The sequence below is a fragment of the Aplysia californica genome, unplaced genomic scaffold (assembly GCF_000002075.1).
Source record: "Aplysia californica isolate F4 #8 unplaced genomic scaffold, AplCal3.0 scaffold00989, whole genome shotgun sequence".
In the NCBI taxonomy this organism is placed as follows: Eukaryota; Metazoa; Mollusca; class Gastropoda; order Aplysiida; family Aplysiidae; genus Aplysia; species Aplysia californica.
Genome location: NW_004798259.1, coordinates 62942 through 73438, shown reverse-complemented (window position 1 = coordinate 73438; position 10497 = coordinate 62942). Strand labels below are relative to the sequence as shown.

Here is a 10497-nt window from a genome sequence, read left to right as displayed (position 1 = left end):
AAAGGAACTGAGGGAAGGGTGGGGGCCGGGGGGGGAGGGTTATCAGTGGGACAGTTGTATTAGTTAGAGTTTTACGGCACGTGCAACACAAATATTTCATATCAGTGATGAAGATTAGGTGTCCCTTAATAGTTACACGCAAATAATATAAAGTTTGTTTGTTGTAGTAAGTGTTTTACAGCACTTGCAACACAATTATTTCATAGAAGTGCCGAAGATAAGGCGTTACTTCATAGTAACATGTAAATAACATAAGGGAGGCGATATAAAGTCGATAGATGTATGTTTGATAAGAAAGATGGAGCAAACCACACCAGAGCACCCGCCAACCACTTTATCACGGGGTCCTTGTGATGGCTATGTATCCGGCAATATAACCAACCCGCCCACAAAAAAAAAAAAAAAAAAACCCAACAAAAAAACGATTAAACGTTTGTTATCACGGCTATTAAGGGTACAATCACAAGTAAACTCCTGCATTACGAGCCACTGCTGAAAAAACTTGTTTCGAGTGAACATTTTTTCTCAATAATTATCTTACTGGACAGGAAAAAACCAAAACACCCAGTCAGGCCCACACTCGGGTCTCAGCACAATGGCAGGACACAGTTCGGAACTACAATGATCTCCGTCTAAACACAGTCCACTTAACAGCCCAGTCCGCTGGTATTGGATTTTTATTTCTGTATAATTTGCATCTTTCAGAATGTTCTTAAAATATTATTATAGGTCCGCTTAAGAATCCGGGTTGAGCGCATGGCAGTACAGTTTTTGAACTGTTTCATGATACTTTGCGTGGGTTGAAATGACGGGTTGGCGAGGGCGAGTAGACAATAGAATCGACACATTTCATGCACACTTACAATAAAACGTTTTTTAGGCACACACGAGGTAATTGTCAAGCGAGTCAACTGGGAAGTGGTTTTTCCCATTCACGGTTATTCTTCGCCTTCCCTTACGTAACATTGCGACAGATGCTGTGTCAACGTTTCGGTACGTAATCAAACCACAGTTAATGTTTTAGTACTTTATCAAAGCACAGTTAATGTTTTAGTACTTTATCAAAGCACAGTTAATGTTTTAGTACGTATCAAAGCACAGTTAATGTTTTAGTACTTTATTAAAGTACAGTTAATGTTTTAGTACTTTATCAAAGCACAGTTAATGTTTTAGTACGTATCAAACCACAGTTAATGTTTTAGAACTTAATCAAAGCACTGTGAATGTTTCGGTACGTCATCATACCACAGTCACAACGTCGTGTTATTTAAAAAAAATCACTCTGAAGCCTCTGGCTTTTGTTTTTGTAAGAGTTTTACGCACTTGCGACACAATAAGGTCATACATTTATATAAGTGCCAAAGATTAGAAGCGTTATAAGAAAGTAAAAAACACAAAAAAGAAGGAGAGATAAGGACGATAGATGTATGAGGAGAAAGAAGAAGCAAACCTCTCATGTGCACCCACACCAATGCTTACATTTCAGTAAAACGCCCACACAAATTTATTTTTAAGCAAGCAAGCTTCTGATTATGTATATCATTATAAAATAAATAACGGAAACCAACGGCTAGGTACTGTAGGTAGGTACTGATTTCTGCTGCTGAAATTCACCTAAGAATCGGGTCCGCCTGAGAAGCCGCTTTTTCTGGTTTGGGACGACCAAGTCTTAGCCGCATACAACGGTGGCGTCGGTTTGTTTGAGTAAATAGAAGCACATCGCAAACATATTAATGGTCATTTAGTGCTGTGAAAAAGGAAGGGAGACAGAAACAACTGGATTTGGGGGGGGGGGGGGGGAGGAAGGAATTGTCAGTGGCGCCCTCCAAAAACCCACAGAGACAACTGTACTTGGTGAAACGGTGAAATGGTAAAGGTTTAACGCCCTTATCAACACTGTTAGGTTATTTAAGAGTCGGGACCTCCGAGTTTAACGTCCATCTCCGAAAGGAAAGAGCTAATTGGGAAATTCGTGTAAAGTACCGACACAACCTCGGACCGAAAAGAGGCTCGAACCCCGGAACCCGCAATCTCACGATTACGAGGCCGGTACCCTAACCTCTAGGCTACTGAGGCCACTCTGCACTTGGTAACATCAAAACCAGACAAACAGATGAGAGAGATAAAGATAAAGTGATTACCCCTCCCCATTTTTTTTCAAAAATCCTGATCACAGGAGGGCCAATGTGGAAGTAGCCAAAGCACTGAGGTTCTTGAGGCCTAGAAGAGAAACCAAATGACAAGTTTTATGATACTATAACCAAAAAGTGTTTTTACGCCCCCATCGATCATATAGGATTCAGACTTCCAATCCTGCCAACAACGGCCAACCCGGGCTGAAAGGGGTACAGAAAGACCAAAATACTCGATTAAAATCTATCCCCATTCAGGAATTGAACTCGGGTCTCCTGCGTGGGACAGCGAAGCACTTTACTGCTACACCACAGACGCCGGTACTACAACCATGACATGCAAGGAGCAAACCACACCAGAACACCCGCGAACCACCCGCAGACACGAGTCGTTATAACGGCAATTTAAAGAAAGGAAAAAAAACAAAACAAAAACAAACAAGACTGACGGAAACAGCAGCGAAAAAGAAAAAAATGGCCAGGACCCACCCACCCGTGACGCTCTCAAACCACCTGTCAGGCTCCCATGACGGTTAAGCTGGACAACAGCTGGGGCAGCTAATCACAATAATCCTCTTCATTATGGGACCATTTTAAGACCCTTCTTCTTAATGGTCACACCGCAAGAGCGTTACGCGTTTAAACGTAGTATGTTGTTTTGAGTAGACAATCATAAGCTTGACTACGAGGTAGTGTGTACAGTTTATACTGAAGACTTGGTTGCCTTATTTGATCGCTTTTAAGGACAAGCGGGCCAACCCAGATTTCGGGGGTTTCCAGAAATCTTGACCTACACCAACAGTGGACATTGCCCTATCTACCTACAGGAGAAGTTAGGTTTCATTGGTGTGTATATTTTGTTTGGTTATAGAGAAAACTCTCCTTGTCTTTTAAAGAAACTGAACACGGGTCCAAAAACTTTACCTTCAATTTTCTCAAAACATCATTTTCCGGAATAGCCCCATTGAGCTTAAAAGCGACCGTTTTTGTGTGACCGCAAACCTCGCGAATGTGCAGGTAACAGCAAGATACATAAAAAAGCAAGAACAGACAGATATAGAAATTCATTCGTACCAACTGCAGTGAGCTTACTGAACACACAGTGCTACAACAAATGAGAGAAAGAGAGAGACAGAGAGAGAGAGAGACACAGAGAGAGAGAGAGAGAGAGAGAGAGAGAGAGAGAGAGAGAGAGAGAGAGAGAGAGAGAGGAAAGACAGAGAGAGAGAGATAGAGAGAGAGAGAGAGGGAGAGAATGTTTTACGGAGAGCAGGTTGATTCAGCACGTGAGGCATGTATAATTTACTGATGTCCTGTCTTATTGTGCGTATGCGTGAGTGCAACTAACCTTTGTGACATCTACTAGCCATTGCAAACGACCAAGACAAATTTCTCCCTGCAAGATGAATAAGGATTGCCATTGTCATTGTAAAATCCATTTTTTTAACTAAATAAATTTTTTAAAAACCCCGGACAAGCAAGGGTTAGGTGAGTGGAAGAAGGAGATGAAGAACATTAATCAAAAGACAAATCAAGGGGGCCGGTTTATGTGGGATGCCCCTACGGCTGGATCGTCCGACTCGATCGCCTGAAACTGAAAACAAACACGTTTGTTTTTTAGGCAACAGAGTGGGGCGATGGGCCGATCCCATCCGGAGTGGGCACCCCGTATAAGTAAAGAAGTTTGTTTTAGTAAGGTTTTACAGCGCTCGCAACTGCATTATAAGGTCATATTATGAGCGCCAAGGGTGGATGTCAACAGATAAGTCCAAACGGGGGATCAGGCTTACTCTGCTCACCTCTCTTGCCTCAACATCAAGTGCTTCGACTAGCAAGGAACCCTAGAAATAGCAGTTCACAAGAGAGTGGCAAACAAACAAAAGAAGTAGAGAAAAAATGACGATAGTAAGGATGAAGAAAGAAAAAGCAGCAGTTCCCCTTATGTTTTTGTTTTTCCGACACAGTATGAGCAGGACATTGATATATCAGTTCATTTACAGTTCTACTCTGCATAAGAACATGATAATTACCCCCCCCCCCTTTAGGGAATGGCCTAGGGACAAATCAAGGGGGCTGGCTTAGTTTAAATGTTTGCATACTGCATGTAGCGCCTTGGTTACACAATACCAGCGTGCAAAATAGTCTAGGTTAAAATAATATTGTTTTATTATTAATGGCACATGTGTATAAAAGGTTTGTGAATAAACGTTAGTTTTGTCTGTACTGAGTCCAACTCCTGTCAAGTCTCAACATTAAAGACCCGGTGTACACAAATACAATGTAAACTTTAGAGATATTGAATGTAACTTTCAACAGACTTCACCAGGACCATAATGATAAGACAAAGAGAAGTACATAATTCAAATATAACATAGCAATCTAAAAACTGTGGAGCTGTTGCCCACAACGAGTTGGTCAAGTGATGGTTAGTTTTAGTAAGAGTTTTACGGCACTTGCAACACAATAAGGTCATATATAAGTGCCGAACATTATACGTGTCACGAGATAGTAACACACACAAAAAAGAAGGAGGAGAGGTAAAGACGATAGATATTTGATAGGATAGAAGGAGCAAAGCACACCAGAGCAGGTATACTAAGGTTATAGATGTAACTCTCAGAAGAAGTACATAAGATCATCAATGCATTTATACCAATTGAGAACGAGAGCTGTGTCGAACCTGCCTGCCAGGATATACGAATTCCAAACAGAAAGATGGAGAAATGCATTGTCGTTCCAACATTGAATTCTGATCCTTCAGAGTTAGTAAGAGCTTTACGGCACTTGCAACACAATAAGGTCATATAAGTGCCGAAGAATAGATGTGTTACAAGAGAGTAACATACACATACAAAGAAAAAGAGGAGATGAAGACGACATATGTTTGATACGAAAGAAGAAGCAAACCACACCAGAGCACCCGCCAACCACTCACAATTTTGATTCTCCTCATTTGTAAAGAAGACGACCTGCAACACTACACCCGGCTGTGAACCATTAAGTGACTGATCACAGGCAATATTCAGCATTATATTATTTCGACCTGTTCAGGCAGTACTCTGCTCAAAGAACGCCAAACATTCCACAAGTAAAAAGAAAACCAACAACTACCTATGTAAACATTTCACGTTTTCTGGAGCATAGGGTTGCGATAAATGCCACCGTAACATCGTAAACCGAGGACAAAAATAGAAAACACACACACACACACACACACACACACACACACACACACACACACACATACATACAAACAAACACACACACACGCACACACACAAACATCCCCCCACCTCTCCAAACTTCACGACGAGCTCGCTACCGTTAAACTGTGACCAAGGCTAATTTCACTAGATAAAAAAGGCGATTTATTATTAGGCAACCCTTGCAGTTCTCTTTAGTTTTAGTAAGTGTACTACGGCATTTGCAACACAAGAAGGTCAAAATATACGTGCAGAAGATTTGAGGTGTTTCGAGAGAGTAACAAATACAAAAAAAAGGAGGAGGGTAAATAAGCACAGCACCAAATAAACCCCAAAAGTCCTTAGTTTAGTTTTAGTGAGAGTTTTACGATATTAGAAACACAATAAGGTCATATACGTGCAGAAGATTAGAGGTGTTACAAGAGAGTAACAAACACTAAATAGAAGGAGGGGTGACAAGGACGATAGATGTTTCATAGGAAATTAGGAGCAAACCAAACCAGAGCACACGTCAACTACCCACCAGCAACAAGTCAAAACGCTGGGCAAAAGTAGGGGGGGGGGGGCCGTAGAATAAAGATTGAAACGTTTTTAAGACTTATCACGGCATTCTCCTACCACCAACAGTAATTCTTTAAGATTTCTGAAGTTTTATAGTTTACGGCACTTGCAACACAATAAGGTCATATAAGTGCCGAAGATTAGAGGTGTTACAAGAAAGTAACAAACACAAAAAAGAAGGAGGAGTGATAAGGACGGTAGATGTTTGATAGAGAAAAGAAGGAGTAAACCACACCAGACCACCCGCCAACCACCCGTTAATTCTTAAGAGAAAATTAGACAGGGCAGCGCAAACTGAATACCCCAGTGGGTGTCTTCTGGCTCTAAATCCCAGAGTTCTTGAGACGGCACGCGGCGCTGTGGAGATGAGAGGCCCTTAAGGGGACACTCCATCAAGACAATCCTAGTTCTTGAGTTGAGGTGAACTCCCACCTACTGATAGTGCTATCATTCATGCCCACTAAAAATTTTTTTTAATACAGAAAAAATAGGAAAGAAAAATTTCTTTTTTTTTTGGTAAGAGTATTACGGCACTCGATACACAACAAGGTTATATAAGTGCCGAAGATTAGAGGTGTTACAAGCGAGTAACAAACACAAAAAAGAAGGAGGGGAGATAAAGACGATAGATGTTAGATAGGAAAGGAGTAAACCACACCAGACCACCCAGTAATCACCTACGAAAGAAAAAAGACCCGGGGGTTCTTAGGTACATCTCAAACAATGTCACAGGCAGCGGTTCCCGAAATAAGGTCCGTGCAATGTTGGCTGTTCAATCCGATCACCCCAGCGTACGTACAAGCGATAGCGGTTAACCCGAGTACAAGTGCATTGATACGATTATGGCACGATAACGGTCATTTTACCCATTTAATTTATTAATACTATCTTTATAAAACATTCCTACTCATTTTCTTTCTTTATACGGGGGAGGGGGGGGGGGTGATGAAAACCCCCCCAAAACAAAACAACCAACAACCCCAAGACAGACAGATACACAGCAACAGGACCGTCCTAACAACCACGCCCTCCGATAGACTCCAGCCAAGAGAGAACGGACACATAAAACGTTTTAAAATAATCTAATTTCATTTCACCATAAAATCTGCCGCCACGCGGACTATTATTAAAACCCAGCGTTCTGGCACAAGACCGAAAACACTGACTATCAGTATCATTGCTGGTCTTATCAGTGGATTGCAGGCAAGTTCTTCAGCCCTTCCTAACGAGCCTCGCCTACATCGGACACTGTCGTGGGAACCCGCGGACCTATGAGCAGCTGCTACGTCATCCTTGGCGTTGTTGGCATACTTGGGTAGGCTTTGCTTTAAATAAAGGCTTTGACGTATGCTTACAACGACTGGGGTCACACGAATATTTTAGGAGGTTATTTTGACATGCTCCTGCTTCAGACATGCAAACTAAATCAGTTACAATGTCTTTCTCATTGTTGGTTTAGTGTGGCACGGTACGGAATGGAACGGTGTGATGAGGTATGGTGTGGTGTGGTGTGGTGTGGTGTGGTGTGGTGTGGTGTGGTGTGGTGTGGTGTGGTCTGGTGTGGTCTGGTCTGGTCTGGTCTGGTCTGGTCTGGTATGGTAAGGTTAGGTTTGGCTTCATATGGCATGTCATGGCTTCGAATGGTATTAGTATTTGTGTAGGTATGGGTATGGGTATGGCTATTGATACAGTGTGCTGTGGTAGAGGGTAATATAGTCAGGTATAATGACAATAAACGGTATACCAATGAAAAGAACAGCAGACACGCACAGAGTCACGGGTAAATACACTTTCTGTCACTTATACACACGCTGAAGGGCACATACAAACAGAAAGCAGATTTTTATTTTTAGTTAGAGCATCACAGCACTTGAAACACAATAAGTCATATAAGTGCAAAGATTAAAGGTGTTACAAGAGAGTAACAAACACAAAAAAGAAGGCGGGGAGATAGGGATGATAGATGTTTAGCGGGAAAGAAGGAGCAAACCACACCATAGCACCCGCCAGCCACCCACAGAATGCAGATTGCAAGTCACAAGAGATAAAGATAGTAAGGAGAAGAAACAACAAACAATATATTTTCTCAATATCCCGATCTCGTGCATACCTCTTCATAACATTACATCAGCTGAGTATTTACCACAACAAACACTGCAGCAGAAGCAGCAGCAGCAGCAGCAGCAGCAGCAGCAGCAACAGCAGCAGCAGCAGCAGTAGGAACAGCAATAACAACAGTATTTTAGTTTTAGTAAGAGTTTTAGGACACTTGCAACACAATAAAGACGTTTTACTACCGAAAATTAGAAGTGTTACAAGAGAGTAACAAACACAAAAAAGTATGTGAAGAGATCAGGACGACATTGTGTTTGATAGGAAAGAAGGAGCAAACCACACCAGAGCACCCACCAACCACCCACAACAGCAGTATAACGAAGGAGAAGTGAACAAAATGACACAACTGAAACAATACCTCTAATCAAGCTTGTTTTTCTGAAAGAGTAAATAAGTCTCTCGTTGACAGTGTGAGGAAAGAGGCTAACAAACTCTTGAAAGAGAAATCCCAGGTTTAAAACATATCGAAATGGTCAAACACACACATACAAACTTCAACTTAAGTTAAAAAGAACACCTTGACCAACAGCCCTGATTTTCAAAAATCCGAAAAAAGACAGCAAAGAATGTTTCAATTTTTTTTTACTCAGGAAGTGTTTATGGTTTAACAACAATCCGTACTGCAAAGCTACATAAAGGGGCAAAACCACAACGATCGTGCAGCACGCAAATCCTTAGGAAATTTTAGCCAAATTTGCAAGTGGTCCTTAACTAATGTTGAAGTCTGCACTTTGATCCTGCCTTCACATACCAGATATAATCCCCTTCTTATTCTGAGCACGTTGCGAAGCCACAGCAGCTGATACAAGGAACTATTCGTTTCATCTGATTTGAGAGAATCCCAACGGCATGACGCGGACTATTATATAAAGTGTTTGAAAAGAGCAAGACAGATGAGATATATAAAAAAAATTTAGGACAAACACTCAACAACCATCTGTCTCGTCGAGCAGGAGAAAATGAGAACTGAAAATAGTGAGAGCCATTTACTACGTAATTTACAAATAAAAAGTAAATGCCACCGTTATTTTCTGTCGCTTGAGCTATTTATTGCCCCTTAAAAATGCCCAGTCGATTTGGACGGCATGGGCGTGTGAACGGGGAAGAGGGTGGTAGTGAACGTGAGAGAGAGAGAGAGAGAGAGAGAGAGAGAGAGAGAGAGAGAGAGAGAGAGAGAGGGGGGAGGGAGGGGGAGAGAGAGAAAAAAAGAGAGGGGGGTGAGAGAGTGAGTGTGAGAGAGAGGGGGGAGAGAGAGAGAGAGAGGGGGGGGGGGAGAGATAGCTAGCTAGCTAGCTAGCTAGATAGATAGATAGATAGATAGATAGATAAATAGATAGATAGATAGATAGAGAGAGAGAGAGAGAGAGAGAGAGAGAGAGAGAGAGAGAGAGAGAGAGAGAGAGAGAGTGGGGGAGAAACGGAGGGACATAATTACTGGTCTTCCCCATGACTCAGATGGGAATGGGAAAAACAAAACACAAAAAACAACAACAAAACAAAACCAAATTAAATTAAACAAAACAAAAGCAAACACAACCACCGTGCCCAGAGCTCTCTATTTCTAAGATAAAGATTGTAAAACAACAGAAACGATAACTACAACAACAACAACATCCCAATCTCCCCCCCCCCCCCCACACCACACACTGCCAGGTCATGCCGACCGTAGAGAGACGGACCATAAACTACCTCTTTTATCTACCACTGATTGTACCCCCATAGGTGTCGCGAGACACGACCAAAACAGGCTCAAATTGAGGCTCCCAAATTTGCATTTTGACTGGGGCATCGTGACAAACGGGTTGGATTATTTCTCCGTGATCGACGCCAGTCGCCTGAACCTTCAGACAAAACTTCCTTTAATTGAAAGAAAAAAAAAGGAAAAAAAAAAGAAAAAAAGTGCGAATGTTTAGTTTTAGTAAGAATTTTACGGCACTTGCAACACATTAAGGTCATATATACGTGCCGAAGATTATTTCTAGAGGTGTTACACACAAATAAGAGCATACATAGCGGTCATTACAAGGAGTTGTTTTTCAGAAGACACGACTGTTTTTTGTGGGTTTTTTCGTAAGAGTTATACAGAACTTACAACACAATAAAGTCGTATAAGTGCTGAACATTAGAGGTGTTACAAGGGAGTAACAAACACAAAAAGTAGGAAAGGGAGGAGATCAGGGCGATAGATATTTGATTCGAAAGAAGGGGGAAACCACATCAGGGCACCCGCCAACCACTCACACTCGGCTGTTTCCAATAGAGGGCAACTACAAAATGTACCCTAGACATCCGCTACACAGCCCGTGGGAACCACGACACTAACAACAAAAGAACAAAAAACAAAAAAAAAAAAGCACCATAAGACAAAAAGCCCGACTTTCATTTCTTCCAGGGTCGCCTGAGAATCCAGACAGACAGCAGATAGACAGACAGACGAAAGGAAGGCCAGAGAGACAGACAGGTTCGAGGAGGAGGAGGAGTAGGAA

At 41.9% G+C, this 10497-nt stretch overlaps 1 protein-coding gene across 17 annotated transcripts in view; it reads right to left on the bottom strand.

The window, feature by feature from the left end:
• LOC101857755 (sodium bicarbonate cotransporter 3) overlaps positions 1 to 10497 on the bottom strand; it is a 150274-nt gene that overhangs the window by 86540 nt on the left and 53237 nt on the right. Inside the window, exon 1 of one of the 17 annotated variants that reach the window (XM_035973079.1) lies at positions 8763 to 8860. The exons of the other annotated variants lie outside the window; for them this stretch is intronic. The gene's annotated coding sequence lies outside the window, so the exon portion shown is untranslated. Of the gene's footprint in view, positions 1 to 8762; positions 8861 to 10497 lie in introns of those variants that run through there. 17 annotated transcript variants of the gene reach the window in all.